Genomic DNA, 22,322 nt, shown 5'->3' on the forward strand with positions numbered 1-22,322 from the left:
TTCACCCAAATTTTTCATACAATTAACAACCTCATCTACTCGAAGAAAATAGTTAGCTACACTTTCATCATTATACATTTTGAGAGTCTCATACTGAATTCTGAGAGTTTGAAGTTTAGCACGCTTTACCTGTTCATCTCCTTCATAGCTCGTGACAATTTTGTCCCATATCTCTTTTGCGGATTTATAGTGCATTACCTTCATGAATTCTGATTGAGATATACATCCTAATAGAGTACTGACTGCTTTCACATTTGTTTCATACTTCTTTTTCTCGGCTGCATCTGTAGGAGTAGCTGAAGGAAAAGCGTAACCTGTCTCTACGATGTCCCAAACTTCTGTACCAAGAGATTGAATACAGGCAGTAACTCTTACCTTCCAATAATTGAAGTTTGTCCCATCAAAAACTAGTGGCCTGATTGATGCTTCTCTCTCGTAGTTGCTCATGATGAACGATCTACCTTCAAGCGATCAAGCTTCTCTGAAGGACCTGCTCTGATACCAATTGTTGGAAATAATACTGAGAGGGGGGGGGGTGAATCAGTATTATCTAATTCTTTTAATAAATCTTCCTTATTTGTTCTTTGAATTAGTTTTGCATGTCAGTACCATAAAATAATGAGCATGAACAAAGAAAACAGATAGTCACACCAAAGAACACAAGATGTAAGGTGGAAACCCAATGTGGGTGAAAACCACCTGCTGCAATATGTCTCTATCTTCTTTCAAATTAGAAACTCCTTTTACAATGGTTTTGTACTGGTGCAGTCCTTTACCAGTACGCAGGCTGCAACCTGCAGAGAGCTACAACTCTCTCTCGTTTTCCAGTCTCTCCTGGAAGGGAGCTACAACCCCTACTTCTTTTCTTACAAGGACCACTTTTCATAAATTTTCAAACTGGATCCATAAGCATCAAATGATCATCAAGTATAAGAGAATCACCCAATCAACTGTAGTAATCAGATCAACAATAATAGGACCAAACCCAGAGCACAACAATGATAAACAAAGATTTTAAGAGAAGTAAGCACCATGCTCAACTGCTCGCCTGCTTACGTAAGCACCCTGCTCAACTGCTGGCCTGCTTACAGTACTCACCCTGCTCAACTGCTTGCCTGCTTACAGTACACACCCTGCTCAATTGCTAGCTTGCTTATGTATGCACCCTGCTCAACTGCTAGCCTGCGTACCTCGCCCCCAGTCCATTGAACTGCCTGCGGACCTCCGCACCTGCAACCCTTCTGTGCCTGCGTACCGGCGCATCTGAAACCTTTCTGTGCCTGCGTACGGCGCACCTAAAACCCTTCTGTGCCTGTGTACCGGCGCACCTGCAACCCTTCTCTGCCTGCGTACCGGCGCACCTGAAACTCTTCTGTGCCTGCGTACCGGCGCACCTGAAACCCTTCTGTGCCTGCGTACCGGCGCACCTGCAACCCTTCTGTGCCTACGTACCGGCGCACCTGAAACTCTTCTGTGCCTGCGTACCGGCGCACCTGAAACCCTTCTGTGCCTGCGTATCGGCGCACCTGAAACGCTTTGTTCCTGCGTATGTACGCACTTTTCTCTCACTGTACCTGCGTACCTTCGGGCATAGATGATTTCAAGACTTCAAAAATAACCCAGACAGTCAGATCTACAGATCTAAACATGCGCCGAAGAGGTCTCGGTCCATCAGTAGATTCGCCTTCTTTAGATCTAGACCAGATCTAGTCCTCATAAGATATTCAACCAAAGACATGCTCAAGCCAAATGATCTCCTTTGCTTTATATAGGAAAGCTCTTCCTTAAAACATGGATCAATACCACGAGCCGACACCATAATAACACAATACCATCGGCTGAATACCAAGGGTAAAACATAAGAAAACCCCACATGTGAATTTCTTTGCCTTGAAATGTGTGCACTAGGGGTACACACCTCTTGAACAGGATAACTGCGGGTATGTACGCACTTTATGTAACATTGACCTACGTGTACGCACCTTATGCAAGGTGTACCTGCGTACCCCTTATTTTCTTCAATATTTGATAGCTGATCATCAATCTCTGCTGCTGACTTGAAGTACTGTGATCTATCACCTGAATGGGTTGCCATCAAGGACAACACTTTAGCCATAATGCCAACAATCTCCCCCTTTGGACTTGATGGCAACCTCAAAGCTTCAGCTTCATTCTCCCCCTTTGACATCAAGGGCAAAGGGTTATGCTCCCCCTAAGAACATGCTCCCCCTGAATATGAACCAGATCTGCAACGAAGAACCATAATCCACCATGAAAGAGATAGAGACATATTGCAGCTACTTCCAAGATCTCCGTCTGCACATCCTCCATAATGCCAACAATGCATTATATGCTCCCCTTGAACCTGTACCATCAATGAGAAGAGGTTCAGCAATAAGATGATGCATCAACAACCCCCAGCTTTTGCCTGAGGTATTCAAAAGTGTCCCTGGGCAATGGTTTGGTGAGAATATCAGCAACTTGTTCCTTAGAAGGAACATACTCCAACTTGACCTTCTGTTCAAGCACTTGTTCCCGGAGAAAATGATACTTGATTGGTATGTGCTTGGTTTTTGAATGCATAACAGGATTCTTTGAGATGTTGATTGCACTTGTGTTATCACATAAGATGGGGATTGGTGGTGTACAAGTGATTTGAAAATCCTGCAAAGTCTGCATCATCCAAAGGAGTTGGGTGCAACAAGATGCAGCAGCAACATATTCCGCTTCAGCTGTAGACAAGGCAATCGAACTCTGTTTCTTGCTGAACCAAGATACCAGTCTGGAACCCATAAAGAACGCACCACCACTTGTGCTTTTCCTGTCATCCACGCTTCCGGCCCAATCTGCATCTGTATAAGCATGAAGTGTAAGATCTGTATCTCTAGGATACCATAAGCCATAATTTTGAGTCCCTTGAAGATATTTGAAAATTCTCTTCACTGCCTGAAGATGAGTCTCCTTCGGATTTTCCTGAAATCTTCCAACTATTCCAACTGCATGCATGATGTCTGGGTGGGTACCTGTCAAATAAAGTAAACTTCCAATCATAGATCTGTAGGTTGGTTGATGTACTGCTGCAGATTCATCATTTGCACTGAGGCTACATCCTGTGACCATGGGTGTACATACTGGTTTTGCATCTTCCATACCATATTTATTCAAAATCTGTTTGAGATACTTGGTTTGAGATAAAAAGATTCCTCCTTCTTTTTGTTGGATTTGCAAACCAAGGAAATATGTCAGTTCTCCTAGCAAGGACATTTCAAATTCTTTCTGCATGACCAAGGCAAAGTTTTGACTCATAGCTTCTTCATTGCTCCCAAAAATAATGTCATCTACATACACAACAAGTATTAGCAATTTGTCATTTTCAACTTTTATATAAAGATTGCTATCTGCCGATCCTTTTGAAAAGCCTTGTTGATGAAGATATTTGTCCAAACGGTAGTACCAAGCCCTTGGAGCTTGTTTGAGACCATAGAGAGCCTTTTTCAATCTACATACAAGATTTGGATCATTTCCAAGAATGAACCCATCTGGCTGTTCAATGTACACTTCTTCCAAGTCTCCATTCAGAAAGGCTGATTTCACGTCCATTTGAAATACTTTGAAGTTTTGAAAACTTGAGAGAGCAAGGAACATTCGGATGGCCTCAAGTCTTGCAACAGGAGCAAAGGTTTCTTCAAAGTCTATTCCTTCTTGCTGCGCATACCCTTTACAAACAAGTCTGGCTTTGTTTCTAATTACTTCTCCATTTTCATTCAATTTGTTTTTGAAGACCCATTTTGTCCCGATAACATTCTTATCTTTTGGTCTAGGAACCAGCTCCCAAGTGTTGTTCTTTTCGATCTGCTCAAGTTCTTCATCCATTGCTTTCACCCAACATTCATCTTTGCATGCCTCTTTCACATTTTGTGGTTCAGTAGAGGAGAGTAATGCCAAATAGCTTGAAGCTTCTGCAACTGTTCTTCTTGTTTGTACACCTGCTTCTTTCTGCCCCATAATCTGAGATTCTGGATGATTCTTCTGAACATATCTGGATGGAGTCTTTTCTTCTATTCTTGTTTGCTCCTCTGGTTCTTCTCTAGGTTCTTCTTGAGGTTCTTCTTCTTCATCATTCTGTCGTTGGGGGTAGCCTTCATCTTCTTCTTCATGATGTACTTGCCTAGGAATGTATCCCTTCTCATCAACCACTACATCAATGCTGTCAACAATTCTGCCAAGTCTTTTATTGTAGCATTTGTATGCTTTGCTATGTGGAGAGTAACCAAGAAGAATGCCTTCATCTGCTCTAGGTTCAAGTTTGCCAAGCTGCTCATCAGTATTCTTGATATAGCATTTGCTCCCAAAGATTTTGAAGTGCTTTACCGAAGGAGTCCTACCACTCCAGAGCTCATGAGGAGTTTGAGTGCTGTTCACCCAGACATTTGTTTTGTTGAGAATAACAACCGCAGCATGTGCAACTTCACCCCAGAAAGTTGCGGGAGTTCCTGACTCATCAAGCATAGCACGAGCCATTTGTTGGACTGTTCTGTTCATTCTTTCCACAACTCCATTTTGCTGAGGGGTTCTTGCTGTAGAGAATTCTCTTCTTATCCCATGTTCTTCACAGAAATCGAAAAATTCATTTGAAGTAAATTCCCCACCTCTGTCGGATCTGAGGCACTTAATTTTGTGACCTGATTCATTTTCAACCAAGGCTTTGAAGGATTTGAATTTTTCGAATGCTTCATCTTTGTGCTTCATAAGTCCTAACCAGACAAACCTGGAGAAATCGTCAATGAATAATATCAAGTATTCTTCTCCTCGAGGTGTTCTTTTCCTGAAAGGACCGCATGTATCTGTATGTACTAGCTCAAGAGGCATGCTAGCTGAACCTTCTTTCTCTGGAAAGTTAGTTCTGGTTTGTTTTCCAAACTGACATGATTTGCATATGGTGTTGTCAGGAATTTTGATATCTGGAAGATCGCGAACTGCCTGATATTTGCATGCTTTCCTTATTTGTGAAAAGCTTAGATGTACCAACCTCCGATGCCATAACCAGTGCTCATCATCCTTGCTTAGATAGCATTGTTGTTGTCCTTCTTCAAATATGTACAGATTATTTGGAGTTCTTTTGCCTTTGATCACTGTTTTACCTGTATCAAGATCACGAACAAGACATCCATTTGATCTGAATATAACCTCGGTTCTTTGATCACACATCTGGCTGACACTTAGAAGATTATGCTTCAATCCATCAACATACAAAACATTTCCAGCCTTGACCTTTTCTTTTAACTGAGCAATGCCTTTTCCTTTTATAGTTGCAGGAGTATCATTTCCAAAAGAGACTTTCTTTCCTTTTTCTAGAGCAGAAAATGACTCAAGTTTTTCTTTATCACCTGTCATATGCTTCGAACATCCACTGTCAATGTACCATAGATTTTCCTGTCCCTCTGCATAAAATGCTATCCCACATCTTTCTGTTTGTGGTTCCTTTATTCTCCATGTTTTGGTGCTTGAGGCTTGTTCCTTTTTCTGCTGAAACCTGCTCCTGCATTCAGAGTCTTCATGACCAAAGTTATTGCAAATAGAACATTCAACTTCATTTTCAAGAACCGAAAAGTTGTTATAGGTCCTTTTTGTAATCCCGGTCATACTTCTTTGTTTTTGAGCTTCCCTAGTCATGATTGTTTTATATGCAACACATTGAGCTGCTTTGTGACCAAAGTTATGGCAAGAAAAGCATTGTCCATTGAAGAAACTTCTGCGGTTATCGAATCTACCAGCCAATTGATTGTAATTTCTATTGTCATCTATTCTTGAACCAAATTGAGAAGATTTTACCTGTGGCTGGTTGTAGCTTTTGTTCACCCTTAAGATGGATTTCCCCTGATAGTTTCTGTTTGTAATTCGTCCCTGCTTTACCTGATGATCTTCATTGTGCTTTTGCTCATTTCTTCTTGCTGCATCAAGATAACTTTTTGAGGTGGATGCTTGCGAAGTTTCTCCATTATAGCCCAGACCTGTCTTGTTTAGTGGAGACCGCTGCACATTGATAATCTCATCCAAAGTTTCAGATCCTTTGACAAACTTGAGATTAATAGCTTTTGTTTTCTCAATCTCTTTTCTAAGACCAACAATTTCACCTTCTAATTTTTCAAGATGTTTTTCCTTTTCATCAATTTGAAATTGTAGAGTATCAATGATCATGTTCTTTTCTTCTATACATCTCTTGAGTATAGTAATTTCATCATAAAGGTTATCCACATCTATAGCATCCATATAATCATCATCTTCAAATGCCATTAACAACTTATATTCATTACCTTGTTCATCTTCATCACTGTTTGATAGACCATCACTATCTTCATGAGTGTAGTAGCTTTTCTTATTTGCATTCTGTTTCTTGTTCCATCTAGCAGGTTCCTTTCCTTTATCATTATAAGGACATTTTGCAGCATAATGACCTACTCTTCCACAAGTAAATCATTTAAAAGGTAACTTACCTCTGAACCTTCCAGAACCCCTTTGAAGATTTCTGACAAAATTTGATTCTTCTTCCTCTTCTTCTGGGACATGGCTTGCTTCATAATAATCTCCTTTGCCAGATGCCTTGAAAGCAGCTTCTCTTCTGTCTGATGGACCTCCCTTTCTCATTTCATAAGCAGTTAGAATTCCATGTAGCTGAGACATAGTAAGAATTCGTAGATTTTCCTTTTCTTCTATTGCAGATACTTTAGATTCAAACTTGGGGGACAATGATCTTAGAACCTTTTCAACCACAATAGCCTCTTTTATTTCTTCACCCAAATTTTTCATACAATTAACAACCTCATCTACTCTAAGAAAATAGTTAGCTACACTTTCATCATTATACATTTTGAGAGTCTCATACTGAATTCTGAGAGTTTGAAGTTTAGCACGCTTTACCTGTTCATCTCCTTCATAGCTCGTGACAATTTTGTCCCATATCTCTTTTGCGGATTTATAGTGCATTACCTTCATGAATTCTGATTGAGATATACATCCTAATAGAGTACTGACTGCTTTCGCATTTGTTTCATACTTCTTTTTCTCGGCTGCATCTGTAGGAGTAGCTGAAGGAAAAGCGTAACCTGTCTCTACGATGTCCCAAACTTCTGTACCAAGAGATTGAATACAGGCAGTAACTCTTACCTTCCAATAATTGAAGTTTGTCCCATCAAAAACTAGTGGCCTGATTGATGCTTCTCTCTTGTAGTCGCTCATGATGAACGATCTACCTTCAAGCGATCAAGCTTCTCTGAAGGACCTGCTCTGATACCAATTGTTGGAAATAAGACTGAGAGGGGGGGGGGGGTGAATCAGTATTATCTAATTCTTTTAATAAATCTTCCTTATTTGTTCTTTGAATTAGTTTTGCATGTCAGTACCATAAAATAATGAGCATGAACAAAGAAAACAGATAGTCACACCAAAGAACACAAGATGTAAGGTGGAAACCCAATGTGGGTGAAAACCACCAGCTGCAATATGTCTCTATCTTCTTTCAAATTAGAAACTCCTTTTACAATGGTTTTGTACTGGTGCAGTCCTTTACCAGTACGCAGGTTGCAACCTGTAGAGAGCTGCAACTCTCTCTCGTTTTCCAGTCTCTCCTGGAAGGGAGCTACAACCCACTACTTCTTTTCTTACAAGGACCACTTTTCATAAATTTTCAAACTGGATCCATAAGCATCAAATGATCATCAAGTATAAGAAAATCACCCAATCAACTGTAGTAATCAGATCAACAATAATAGGACCAAACCCAGAGCACAACAATGATAAACAAAGATTTTAAGAGAAGTAAGCACCATGCTCAACTGCTCGCCTGCTTACGTAAGCACCCTGCTCAACTGCTGGCCTGCTTACAGTACTCACCCTGCTCAACTGCTTGCCTGCTTACAGTACACACCCTGCTCAATTGCTAGCTTGCTTATGTATGCACCCTGCTCAACTGCTAGCCTGCGTACCTCGCCCCCAGTCCATTGAACTGCCTGCGGACCTCCGCACCTGCAACCCTTCTGTGCCTGCGTATCGGCGCATCTGAAACCTTTCTGTGCCTGCGTACGGCGCACCTAAAACCCTTCTGTGCCTGTGTACCGGCGCACCTGCAACCCTTCTGTGCCTGCGTACCGGCGCACCTGAAACTCTTCTATGCCTGCGTACCGGCGCACCTGAAACCCTTTTGTGCCTGCGTACCGGCGCACCTGCAACCCTTCTGTGCCTGCGTACCGGCGCACCAGAAACTCTTCTGTGCCTGCGTACCGGCGCACCTGAAACCCTTCTGTGCCTGCGTACCGGCGCACCTGAAACGCTTTGTTCCTGCGTATGTACGCACTTTTCTCTCACTGTACCTGCGTACCTTCGGGCATAGATGATTTCAAGACTTCAAAAATAACCCAGACAGTCAGATCTACAGATCTAAACATGCGCCGAAGAGGTCTCGGTCCATCAGTAGATTCGCCTTCTTTAGATCTAGACCAGATCTAGTCCTCATAAGATATTCAACCAAAGACATGCTCAAGCCAAATGATCTCCTTTGCTTTATATAGGAAAGCTCTTCCTTAAAACATGGATCAATACCACGAGCCGACACCATAATAACACAATACCGTCGGCTAAATACCAAGAGTAAAACATAAGAAAACCCCACATGTGAATTTCTTTGCCTTGAAATGTGTGCACTGGGGGTACGCACCTCCTGAACGGGATAACTGCGGGTATGTACGCACTTTATGTAACACTGACCTGCGTGTACGCACCTCATGCAAGGTGTACCTGCGTACCCCTTATTTTCTTCAATATTTGATAGCTGATCATCAATCTCTACTGCTGACTTGAAGTACTGTGATCTGTCACCTGAATGGGTTGCCATCAAGGACAACACTTTAGCCATAATGCCAACAAGGTTGACAGCACACCATCAACTAGTGAAAACGAAGTCAATAGAGAGAAAGGAAAAGTCAGAGTTCCATGTAGGTTATGTGAAGGTGATCATACTCTTCACCATTGTCCTTTTCTGGATGAAGCCAAAATCATTTTGGATAACCGTCCTGCTTCACCGTAGCAACTTCCACCTGGATACAAGAAACTCTTGCCAAGTCCTTTGCTAGTTGAAAACCCAATTGAAATAACTCAATTGTCAATCAAATCACCTATCATTGAAAGTGAACCTTCTGAGTCCATACCGAATCAAAGTCAATTGGTTGAGATGGCAGTCGACCCAGTCTTGCCTTCAGAAAATCCACCTTCAGATGATATAGTTTCCAAAGAGGATGAGAACGACACCATTCAAATTCTTTTTGTCGATACAGAGTCTAATGAACTTGGGGGAAATCCACCCATTCCTTCACAACAGGAAGAGACCCCCCCAGTTCATGAAACTTATCTGGACATTTATCCAGTACCTCCTCCGAGCAGTCTAGTCATTTTCTTTGATTGGAATAAACTAGCGAAACCTTGCCTTCCATCTAATATACCATTCTGAATCATAGTAAAAGTTTACAAAATGATCGTGTCTAGCACTATCATAGATGAAGGGGCTTCGATGAGTATCCTTTTCTCAACCGCTTGGAAAGCACTTGGTTTGCCATCGCCTCTACCTGAGAAACAAAATTTGTCGGGCTTCAACAAAGGAACCAGTCAACCATTAGGGATCCTTCCAAAGTTGCCTATAAATTTGAGGAAGAAAACCATTCACTTGAACGTGATGGTAGTCCAAGGTCCACTAGATTACAATCTACTCCTTGGATGCGATTATATATATAGCATGGAAGCTATTGTTTCCACATTATTTCGAGTGATGTGTTTTCCACATGAAGGCAAACTAGTGCAACTTGTCGACCAACTTTCATTTCCTGGTTCAAACACAACTATGAATCATTCATCATCCCTAAATAGTCTCTTCTCATCAACAATGTCTCTTCAACCTTCATTCCATCCACCTAATTACTGCGAGTAGTTCGGTGAGTGTGATGAAGGTTAGGGGGCATGCACCCTAGTCTGCTTCGGCAGGCGAACCCAGAGGAAAAGTGAGATTTTCTTGGAAGGTAATAATACTTGGACCGGAAAAAATTCCCATATAGGTTATGTAATCAGTCTGACAAAATTATTCCCTTTGTACGATTATGAGTGGAAGCTCACAGCATTCACCTTTGTACGTTATGTGATTGGAAGCTCACAGCAATAACCTTTGTCTATTTCGATGGACAAAGCAAAGGAAGAGTTTTTGTCTACCGATGAAAACAATCCTACCTAACCACAGGAACTTCCATTTGGTAACCTGGAAACTATCCTTTTACTGAAAGACCTAGGGGCATGCAAACCTTTGCATGCAAGTGAAAAACGACCTTTGATTTTCTTAGTTTGTAGGTTCTTAACCCTTTAACCTCGAAGCTCGGTCGTTTCCAGCTTACATAAAAAGGTCATGAGCACATGTTATAGTAGTGGTCAAGCTCATTAAAAAATAAATCTACCAAGAGATATTATCAAAATACTGGTAAGAGAAATGTTCCCGCAAGGTTCAAGCTCGTTAGAAAATCAACCTGCACTGAGCACATGTTGGCACAAGGTTCAAGCTCATTAAAAAATAAACCCACCTTTGGTAAATAACCTTTGCGATCACTTTGCTATCAGCCTTTTCGAACTTTGGTTGTGTTCCTCCCGTCACCTCCATTCATTTGGCTGACCATACGCTTCCACTTGATTGTTTACCCTTTTGAGGAACATCTGCGATGAGTGATTCTGATTGCCACCCTCTTCACATTGCCATGTTTTAAGAAATTCCAAACTTACCTGGAACTAGCTGCTACCCAAAAATACCACTCGTTCCTAAAAAACGAGTCCCTTTTAAACTCTTTTTAGACTCGTTAAATAAAAAGATATTGTCAAGCCATTGGCCTTTCCAGCTCGTTAAAGTAAAGGGAATGACATCCCTCTCATATATTTTAATATTTTTGGACCTCAGGGATTATTAAAGAAAAATATTGAGCGCTTGTCTTTTTCGACATGTTAAAGTGATAAAAAATTCATCTCTTTCGTATCATTTTATAATTTTTCGGACTTAAGGGATTATGCCACGAAAAAGGACTGTTGGAGTTTCCTTTTCATCCCTTTTCAAACTCTCTAAACATGAAAAGGACCGAGTTATCTTTGTCATTGAACTCGTTAAAACAATAGCAACAAACTTGTCCACCCGGGCAAGAACGAGTCTCACTGATGCTAGGCTCGCTAAAAACAGAGCGACAGGTTTTCCCAAAGGGAAAATTATAGACTAATCATATGTTATCCTCCTCAAGCTTGACAAAAATAAAGAGGTGCTGGTCAGCAATGACTGGGGAGAAAAGGGAAGAAAACTTGAAGAAATTTATTGGTAGCAATTCGCTCTTGAACATGATACTTTCACTCCATCACCATGATCAAATTGGGTTCGGTTTTTCCATTCACTATCACCATTGGTCCCCCGTACCATCCATGGGGTTAATGCTACCAGTCCATATCAGGGTCGCCTACATGTTCAAGAGAAGTCATTCAGAGAATTCACCATCCAGAAAATGCCTCATCCACTGCAATACCTCCACCCTTCATTTTTCATGACCACCATCCCTAAACCTTATATCGACAGATCATTTTCACCTCCACAAAAATAATTTGCTCCATTTCATGTCGTAGATGTGGGATACATCAAGGCCCTCCTACGACAAGTCACTTCCTGTCGACATTAGCTCATTATCCAAGAAGTTGACTTAGAAACAACCCTTTCAGTACTTTGAAGCTTGCATGCCTCAATGGCAAGTTTCTCACTTTCGGTGACAGGTTTACATCAATGACCTTCGACTGAAAGATTTTGCATGGTGTTCGACATCGGATCATATATTCACACCACATGGATTGTACTGTAGTACCTTGAGGGTCATCATCATTGTCAGTGACTCCTCTCGCGTCTGTTAACAACTTACATTATTGGCTGGTAATCAGGCAATGTCTTTCCATGTTCGACTTTAGAATATCTTTTCACATGGACCGACTTGTACATTGGGCGAAGATTGAACAAGATTTGAAGACCTTGGATCTAGTTTCATCCATCTAGGCTGCGATATATTCATGAAAATAAAGACATCAATTCCACACAGAAGTTGCATAGATAGTCATCTAAGCCAGGGAAGATGACTCTTCATGCGAAGAATCACGAGTCTGCAATAGCAGATGATTGTCTATCCTATGTACATGAAAATGAATTTATAAAGCAGAGAATGGGAATTCCCGCCTCAGCTAGATCATGAAAATAATATGATGATGATGTATTGTATTGTATCTTATACAGGTCACCTTCCAGTTCTAATACCTCAGATCCTCATGATAAAGCATCTCACCCGACATCAGAAGATTTATGACCTCATGCTTTAGGGGGCACCTGCTATAGACATATTTGGGCACTGCAACCCCAAACTCATATGTCCATAAACTAAGGGCTCTTTAGTCCCTCAAAGTGTTGTAATTCTTCAATGATACATCAAGGAAAGGACTATATTGATCCAATAAGGCTTCCACAAGTGCTAAGTACAAATGGATGTCCAAAAAATATCACCAAGGAAAGGTTGATCCTCTCATCATACCACAAGGAAACAATACTGAATACAACTTTTCTTGAGCTCGTACTTCAAACAAAGAATATATCTTGGAATGATATGATGATAAAAATATATATAAGAGATAAATATAGGTTCCGGACCTCCTTGACATACCTTAGATAGATGTTATAGATATCAAACCAATATCACAGATTTAGAACAAGATCACAGATTGGGATCTATGGTACAAAGTTACAAATTTGATCAAGTGTCACAGTTGTTAGAGTCGGTCTTGTTAGTCCTCCATCAAAGATCAAAACTCTTTCTGCATTTCATTTTTAGGTGTCTCGCTCCTTTCACTCAGCTGCATTCTGCTAGGAGCATGCCATAACCTGATGAAAGGGCCTTACCATTCATTCCCATCATGTATTGTACCTTCGGGCTTAGGTCTTTTCATCAATGTGTATTAAAGTCCATGACAGTCAAGGTTTGATTTTTTTTAACGGACGAAAGTCATTTCGGTCATTAAGTTTAAGGATTAGTCATTAGGTCTTCAAACAATATCCAATAAAGCCAGCAAGACCAGAGGGAGGCTCTCATAAAGTTGTGATTCACAGATTTTCATCGTCATGTTGATAGATTACGACTGTTCTTCAAAACTCCGTTTTGAAGAAAAGTCAACACTTTGTCATTTGTAAAAAATTTCAAAAGTTTCTCAGTGGATTTCTCCAAGCACAGCCCTAGTCTCCTTAGCCAAATTCCATGTCGGATACCCGTACAAAAAATCGCCAAAAAATTTCATCATTTTGGTCAAAGAAATCAAAAGGAAGTGTGAAAAGCAAAGTTGTATTAATTGTGAAAAAGTGTCAAAGTGAAAACATTAGAAAATGGGTTTTGGAGGAAGAAAAAATCAAATCCAACTCTTGCAACATATTTCTACAAGTTATATAAATCATTTGTGTCAAGTTACATTCAAGAAATCTTATTGCAAAGTCGAATTTGGAGGTTGACTGTGTGAAGAACTGGAGCGCGGCGGACAGGTGGAGGAGCGCGGCGAACTGGGGATTTCAGCCTAGTGCTAACTCAAACGGGCATGACGCACACAGAGGGCGTAGCGCACTGGGTTCTTGAGGCGGCGCATATACACAAAAGCCCGATTTTTCTCAGAAATTTGCAACCAATCGCCTTCAATCCCTAGAATTTTCCAGATTTCAACACATCAAAAAGAGTAGTTCAAGCACAATTCATACACAACGGTCATCTTGTCTTCAGGGTATTTTTTATAGCAGTCATGGCATCTGAGCATTCATTAGACTATGAGGTGGACCCAAAGTGACTCTCCCTTCGAAGAACAGGCACCCCGGAGGCCTCATAAAAGTGGCTGACATGTGAGAGAGGAACCAACCACCCTTACAGAATTACAGGCCTGTCCTCTTGCTATGTCATGTTTTCAGCATCAGTCATGTTATGAGTTTTGTCAAAAGGTAGCTAGTGTCCAATTTCATCATGAGTTGGCTCATATTTTTGTGTTGCACTTGCACGGACATCAAGCTATCTTGGCTGGTGTCACCTTCACACTTACACCAGAATCCGTCTCATTGGCAACCGGTATACCGAACATTGATGAACCATGGCACAAGAAAAAGAAGATTGACCGACAGCATTATGAGCCATACATCAAAACCAGTTTCTTAAGGCATCTCAAGAGAGTGTTCCTGTTCCGATATCTAAAGGATGAATATGCTCCACTAATGAGATTGATCATGAAATATTTCAGCTGTGAGGGACGGTTCTCTCGTCTTTATGCTTACCACATCAGGTTGCTCATGCATTTCACCAGGGTACGGATGATGAACATTCCGTATTTCATTTGCCGGAACATAGTGAGGATGACCACCTTTATACATCGCAAAACACCTCAGCAGCAACTTAACAATGTCTATCATTTTGCTCTTATCAAGATTTTGGTGGTTCATCAGCTTGGATTGCAGCGCATCACTTGGGATGATTTCATCTCGCGTGATTTCTTCAGAGCTTCACAGAGAGTAACAGAGGTTAAGCATGAGGGTGAACCTTCTCATTGGTATGAGCCCCATGAGACTGCTAGTGTGCCGGTTTTCATCAGATATCGGAGGGGTGCTAGACATTTGTTTGCAGCAGCAAAGCGAGTGTTATCTCCACCCAGGGTGGAAGGGGCCTCGCTTCTGACATCAGCACTACAGGTACAGGACAGAGGTAAAGAGCCAATTCATGATGAGGGGCCTTCAGGTGAGCCATCAGGTGAACGAGAGACCGAATTCGTTCTCCTTCATGATGATGATACAGATACAGATCCTCAAAGTGCACAGCTTAAAGAGATCATCCAGGAGCAGCAAGCAGAGATTCAAGCCTTGTCCCTTGATTTGGAAAGAGCCAAATGGAACATGAAATATCTGGAGCAGAGGAACAAATAGCTTGAGGATCAACAAGTGATCATGGAGCTACAAAACATTCGTGAGCATCGCCAAGCTACACAAAGGAGAAGAGTTGAGCTCACGTCATTGGAGCAAGAGATTAATGAGGATCGGGAGGACAATCTCGAGAGAGTTAACATGCACTTAGAGAGGCTACTGGACAAGGCCGACAAGGACCATGCATTGCTGAGACACATGGCTTTCCACTACATGGCACGAAACAAAGTGTGCAAGGTTCGAATCAGGAATTTGAAGGCGAAATTGAGGAAGGCAATCAAGAAGCAAAAGAGGCAAAGGGAGCTCGATCGACTTCAGATATTGTCGAAGCCTCTTTGGCCCAGCATAAAAATTGATAAGGAAGCTCCAACCAAAATTTCAAGAAATTTGGGGCATTTTTGGTGTTTTTGGAAATATTTGTGCAAAAAACAGGGTTTTTCTCTCTGTGCGCCGCGCCACCTGGCATGCGCTTACCGTAGGGAGCTCCAAATGACAAAAGGTTCACATTTTTGGATTTTACATGGAAAATCATGACTGTTGGTGCATGGCCAAGAGGGTTGGGCCAGTTTTGAGTCCTCAGGAGGTCAAAAACACCCAAAAAATGACCTCTCTGCCCCTATTTTGACACACAGGAAGCAGTCTTGGGAGATTGAGGTTTTTGAAGGGAAAATGGGCACCAAATTCAGAAATTCCACTTGGGTTGGAGAGTAGACAGGTAGGGATTTCCGACAAGCACATTTGGGCTCAATTTGGACTTCGGCAAGTGCCTCAAAACTAGCTCCAAAGTATCGTGACGCATATAGTTTTTGGCGCGACGCACAGAGACCCAAAGGCCAAAATCGCTCCCACTTCGCGAAATTTCGGCTCGTGATTTTCTCCAAGTGGGCCCGCTCATTTACAATACATTTTTCCCGACATTAAAGGAAAAGTTTAAAAAGAATTTTTGGCTTCTATCCAAGTGGCCAAATGAAGGCGAAAAGCCACCCACAAAATCTGTGCTCATATTTGCTTTTTTCTAATTGGTCTTCATAGAAAATTAAATGTAACTGCTGATGGTTGGCTCTTCATTGCCTGGGTTGATCGACCTTCTCATGGAAAAGCTTATTTATTGTATTGAGAGCCATTTTGTAAATGGTTGGAATTTCTTGGAAACTGTGGGAGATAAACCCAGTCACTCACTATACATTTTGACAGAGAATTAATGAAAGATTGCAGCTTTGGTTCATGAGATTCCTGTGGCGTGAGTTTAGCAAATGTATCTTCTTTATGTTTCATATGTATTTCGTTATGTTTCATATTTTCATTCATATTCATTTCCAGTGAAAGCTTTCTAGGTAAAAAGGTAGAATTCAGTGTGCTGCCCTACCTTGGGATAGTTTTCACGTTCTATGTTTTCTTTTGTTGGAAAGGATTCATGTATTTATGCCCTTTTCACACTCTTAAACAATCTATCCACTTCATGTTATTTCGAATCTAATTGCTAGACTTTCCGCCTGTCTTGCCTCATTAAATAATCTGTGTCTTTGAGTTAAATTCTCTGCTCATGCTGTTCCTTGGTCCCACACATCCCAGAAAACTCAGTCTTTTGTCAAAATACCTCTATCACATCCATCTACCTAGCCTAAAATCAATATTCATTTTTGAGTCATCTCAGACCCTATTGTTTATTTTCCTGAGTGTGACCTGGAGAGAGCCCTCTCCTGTTCTGGTAGGGCTAGCTACCAGACCGAGCATGGTTTGTGGTTACCATGAATGTTTCCTTCCCTCAACCTAAGGAAAATTTAGGTGCTAACATAGTGGCGACTCCACTGGGGACGAAATTATTTGTTTGTTAGTCTTCTCCATTTCGTAAACGACAGGCTTAACCTAAAAACACCCCATACTTCCGATAATTCTAAGCTTCCGGATGATAAGTTTAGGATTTGATAGGCTGAGTAAGTTGTTCGCGTCCTGTTGATTTTTTGAAAATAGCACGCTAGCTTCAAGAAGATAAACCGAGCCAATACAGATCTGGATCCTCTTCATATCTACGAAAACCCCAATTTGATTCCAAGACTCCTTCGTCAAGAGAGCTCTATAACTCCCGTGTTCAAATCCCATTCATGTCCTGACATTTTTGAGTATCTTGAAGAGCTTGAGTTTGATGAACGGTTTGAAATATCATTGTTCTAGACCAAATCCGAAAGGGTTGTTGACTATATTGTCCCCAATCCACAGTTTCTTGTAGACCTAGAAACTAAAAGGGCTAACCGGTCAATTGATAATTACATTGCGACACAGCTTCAAACTCAAATTGTTAATTCCCGACAAACTGCACACACCCATCCAACACCTCCAAGACTAAACCCACCAAGAGTGATGGCTGCCCATTTTGCACCTCTGGTGCTGCCTCAAGTTCTAGATGATATGCCCACAGATTATCAAAGCATAATCCCTTTGTTTGGTAGTGCCTCTCACAGCGTTACCGCTCAGCAACATGTGGACAGAATGGCAAATTTCTATGATCTTCATGAGATTGACATAGAAAATGTAGCAATGAGACTCTTTGTATAGACGTTTGTAGGTGAAGTTAGGAAATGGTTCAGAGGTTTTCCAGCTACACGTATCGCTACCTTAGCCAAACTGCAAAGACAATTTTTGGACCGCTGGGAAGTGAAAAATAATCCTCTTCAAATTCTCGCTGAGTATGAACAGATCAAACAAAATGCTGGTGAGTCGGTCCAAGACTACTGCATTAGATTCAATTCCGTTTATAATGAAATTCCTGATCATCTAAGGCCACCTGTGGGACTAGCTATGATGAAATTTCCAGATGGTTTTGATGTTGACATGGCTTATCAACTGAGAGAGAGAGAGCTGGCCACAATGGAAGACATGCATAAAATTGCAGTCAGCGTTGAAGCAAATCTGCTGTCCAAGAGAGCTAGAGCAAAAGCAGAAAAGAAGGTCACAGTCAAGGAAGAGTCTTCCTCGATGGATCAATTACTCAAGAAGGTAGAGCAGATGCTTAAAAGGGTGAAACTTGACAAACCTGAGCCACAAGTTAGAAATCCTAACTTCCGTGGCCAACAGTAGCCACAATATAGGATAAGGCAGAGAGATCAATGAGCCCAAGATCAAACAGCACAGCAGCCAGTACAGACACCTCTGCAGCAAAATTTTGTCAATGGACCGGAGTCTGATGAGGAAGGGAAGGTAATAGGGGAAGAGAACTATTTCTTTACTCCTAATGATTTGCCTACTTACATTACTGAAGAGGAGGAGTATGCCGAAAGTTCAACTATACACAAAGACGCAAATTTCATTTTAGCAAGTGACACAGTTTCGGAAGAAGAATCAGAGGAGTATCAAAGAGGCTATATGAATGCTCTGTCTGCTCAGCAGTGGCAATATTCACTTAGAAACAGAGATGTGCCAGTTAACCCAATTCAAAAGAGGAAGGAAGTTTCGGCATCAAAGAATGATTCGTCAGTTGCACAAAAGAAAGGCAAAGAGGCACTTGGACCTGTGATGAGCCCCAAATTTGGTAACATTTTGGGCTCATTTTGCCTAACTACCCTTGCTCAACCCTTCATTTTTCATAACTTATGCATCATTTTTTAGTATATTTATGTCATTTGTACGAATAAGGGGAGTCACTATTCCTAGGTGGCTAACACGTGCTTATTTAAGGTTTTTTGACATTTAATGGAGCAAAACCACGCAGATGAGGGCTAGGAGACAGCCAAGATGGGGTTGAGGATTTGTAGGAGGATGGTCCACAACATTAAATGGCCTTCCTCAGGATTTTCACCCCCAACTCCGAGCTCTGACAGCCACCACAGCTGGATCTAGCAGGCAACCAAACGGATTTTGAGGAAGCAGCAGTTCACTCTTAGTTTGGCCAGCCAAGCCCCACTGATTTAGGAGGCCAGCTTGGGGCCTCGAGATGTATAAATGATAGGGCTTTAGCCTTCGAAAAGGACTTTTGAAACCTTGTTGCACATTCTGGATTACGACCTGCTAGCTCTGTTTTGCTCTTTTGTAGCCATTATTGACATGTTATTTGCCTTATGATTATTATCTTTTAATGGAAAGCAGGTAGATTTGAGTTTAGTTCTGAGTTCTTAAAGGAGCCATAGCTCTCGGGGTTGGGCCCAACCTGAGAGCCTAAGGCCTCCTTCCTTTGTATTTTTATCTTTCTTTCAGCATTATGTTTTCTTTCCTTTACATGCATTCAAACACAGTTTGCTGAGTTAGATTTCTTGGTGTGATTAAGTAGGACATTGGTAGAAGACAGAGTTGCTTTAGCTGTTTAGAATAATTTGAAGAAGATTGGAGTTGATAAAAGTTCCAGAAAAGGGTTGCTACCCACCAAAAACATCGGTTTACATGTTCATGCAATCTTTGATGCAATATCTTATTTGTACAAGTGTCTGTGCATTCAGATCTCTTGGAATGTTTCTCCGTTTCAGTACCATGCATGATTCTCCTTAGGAATAATGTCGCTGTTCATTGGTTTTGTTGAATAGTTAGAATAGGTTAATAATATTTCGGTTGTGTGCAGGACGTGGATGATTTGTTTCGTTTACACTGTGCAACGCTACTCTCTCACTCTCTTGTCTTTCTAAGTCGTGCCCAGGCCAACTACTCGTTCCCCAATTAGACCCATTGTCTCTCAACTATTCTATTACCCTCGTTATTCTACCTTTTTCGGCCTTCCATTCCCTCTGCCCTCTTTAAGACAACCTAGCTTAGCACACCCCCTCTCCATCTCATCTCTCTGTCGCTGAGTCATTACAAACTCCCCTCCTACCTCCCTATCCATCCATGCAGCCTCTTCCACTCACCCATCACCCAAAAATCCGATTGTAAAACATCTTGTAGGAATTACTGAACTTCCTGTAGAAATTCTGAACATCCTGTAGAACCCCTGCAGACTTCCTGTAGAAGCTCATAAACACGGTTGCTTGGCATATAAACTTTGTGAACTTCTCTGAAAGGATGTTAGGGACTCCTTAGACCCTCTCTAAGCCTTCCTGACCTCTTCCAAGCATTTCCCTCCTTGCTCTACCCCTGCACAGTAAAGATCCAGTTAGAAGCACATGCATAATAATTCCAACAACTTGAACAAAAATACAAAAATATGTTCTCTTCAGATCAAAGTAGTCTAGACACATGCATCTCACCTTCCTAGAAGTAATGGCATCTCTTCCAGTAGTTTGCATTCCCATCTTTGCATCAGCAGGACTAGCTGGTAGAATTGGGGTTTGCTAGGGTTTGTGCTTCTTGTTGGCTTTCAGTTCTTTTTTGCAAATAGATTAGATTCCTTTGAGTTAGCTTTCGTCCACCAGTTAAAAAGCTTCTTCTGAGAGCTCATAGAAGTTGGCTTGAACCCCTAGCGGACTTGTGCCAGTTGACCAAGTGACAGCTGCGACAAGAGCTAGTACTTGTGCATACAACACCGTCGCTTCCAAGTTTGTTACGAACTACCGGGTTGATAAAATTAGAGAAGGAAGCTCCAGGAGTTGTAGCATTATTGCTACAATACTGGAGCCCACCATCTTTTTGGCGCCGTTGCCGGGGAAGCGTCAGAGTATTAGTAATTGTTGCTTTTCTTCTATTTTCCTACTCTCGCCTTCTGCTAAGTAGTTTATTTCATTTCCATTCTGCAAAAGTAGCATAGACATTTCCTACTTTCATAGATTAACATTTCAATTCCGCAATTTCATTTCTGCAAGCGTAGATTAGCATTTCAATTCTGCAAAGCGTAGCTTAGCATTTCATTCCTGCAATTTCATTTGAGCAAAATAGATTAGTTCTTTCATGATTTCATTTCAATTCCGCATTTCCATTTCAGCAAGATAGTTAGTTGCAGTTCAATCTGTTTTAGTTTTGTAGGTACCAGAAAAAACAAAAGCAATCAAAAGTATTTTCATTTCATGCCTCGTAGAAACCGAGATAAAACAGGCAAATTCTTACCCAACACCCCCACCACATCACTAAGTCACCCTTCTCTCTTCTTTGGTGATAGTGATCCAGAAGAGCCTATAGGCGAACCTCCTGAGATATACGAAGATCCTATAGCAGAAGAAGAGTTAGAGATGACTCCATCTGAAGCTATGGCTGACAATAGGGGAGAAGATGAGAGAATTGAAGGTGCCTTCCCCATCCGAGAGACCAATGGAGACATGAAAATGAAGAACATCAGTCCCTCCGCTTTACCTCACTTCCATGGACTGACTACTGAAGACCCTGATACCTTCCTATTTGAGTTTGTTGTCCTTTGTCGAACCTATGACTATACTGAAGATGAGCAGAAATTGAAACTCTTCCCCTCAACCCTTAAGGATGCAGCATTACGCTGGTTCATGGGCTTACCTGGGAACAGTATCACCACTTGGGCTCAGATGCAACAAGCTTTCAATACCAAATACCGGGACTACTGTAGGTCCAAGGAAACCAAGGGAGAAATCTTTCGGATGACCATGGGGAATGATGAGTCCTTAGAGGATTACGAGGAAAGGTTCCAGCTTAGCTATAAACGGGCCAGGTGCACACTTGACCCTGAATCTCTTAAGTTGGTCCTGCTTCGAGGAGTCCCTGAAGACCTCTTAGATACCCTTCACATGCTAGCCGGAGGAGATATTTACCAACTGCCTTATGAGGACATAAAGACCGTGTTTAGAAACCACTCTAGGGCAGCCCGGAAAAGAGGTAGAGGAAACATCCTCTCAGCTGGTATTCCTTTCTCCAAACATGAGTTTGCAAATCAATTAGAGGATCTCAAGAGTGAGGTGGGACAGACCATCGCCATGCAACTTGATACATTTCGAATCCAACAGAAGAAAGAGGAAGCTGAGAGGGCTTTGGCTATTTTTTGCCCTAGGTGTACAAGGAAACACCCTAAGAATGAGTGCCCATTACATTCGGTTGAGGTATGTTTTGTCTGTGAGGAGGACCACCCCACAAACCAATGCCCAACCTTACCTGGGCTTAAAGCCATGTATCAAGGGACAAAAGTGCCCACTGAACCCCTCTATTTCCTCAACCAAAGGAGGCCACATGGACCTAGACCTTACCCACAGGGGATGCAAGGGACACCCCAAACCTATTACAGCCCCAACCAATCTGCTCCTATGCCTTCCTGGGGACCCCCTGTTCATCCTTCCTGGTCTATACCTCCTCCATGGTCTTACCCACCTCAGTACCATACTCAGCCCACTACTCCTCCGTTTCACTCACATGCCCAGCCACAGCCTCAGTGGAATGCACCTCAACCGGGGTGGAGGCCCCAGTACAATACTCCTCC

The 22,322-nt window shown here is 41.8% G+C and overlaps 1 protein-coding gene across 1 annotated transcript in view; it reads left to right on the plus strand.

Annotated features, from left to right (window-relative positions):
• Nucleotides 1–22,322, plus strand: part of LOC149213256 (uncharacterized) — a 133,340-nt gene that overhangs the window by 57,092 nt on the left and 53,926 nt on the right. The gene's annotated exons all lie outside the window — the stretch shown is intronic.

Source organism: Pinus tabuliformis, chromosome 1_1 (genome assembly GCF_031772625.1).
Source record: "Pinus tabuliformis cultivar Carrire ecotype Pingquan chromosome 1_1, CPIR1, whole genome shotgun sequence".
NCBI lineage: Eukaryota > Viridiplantae > Streptophyta > Pinopsida > Pinales > Pinaceae > Pinus > Pinus tabuliformis.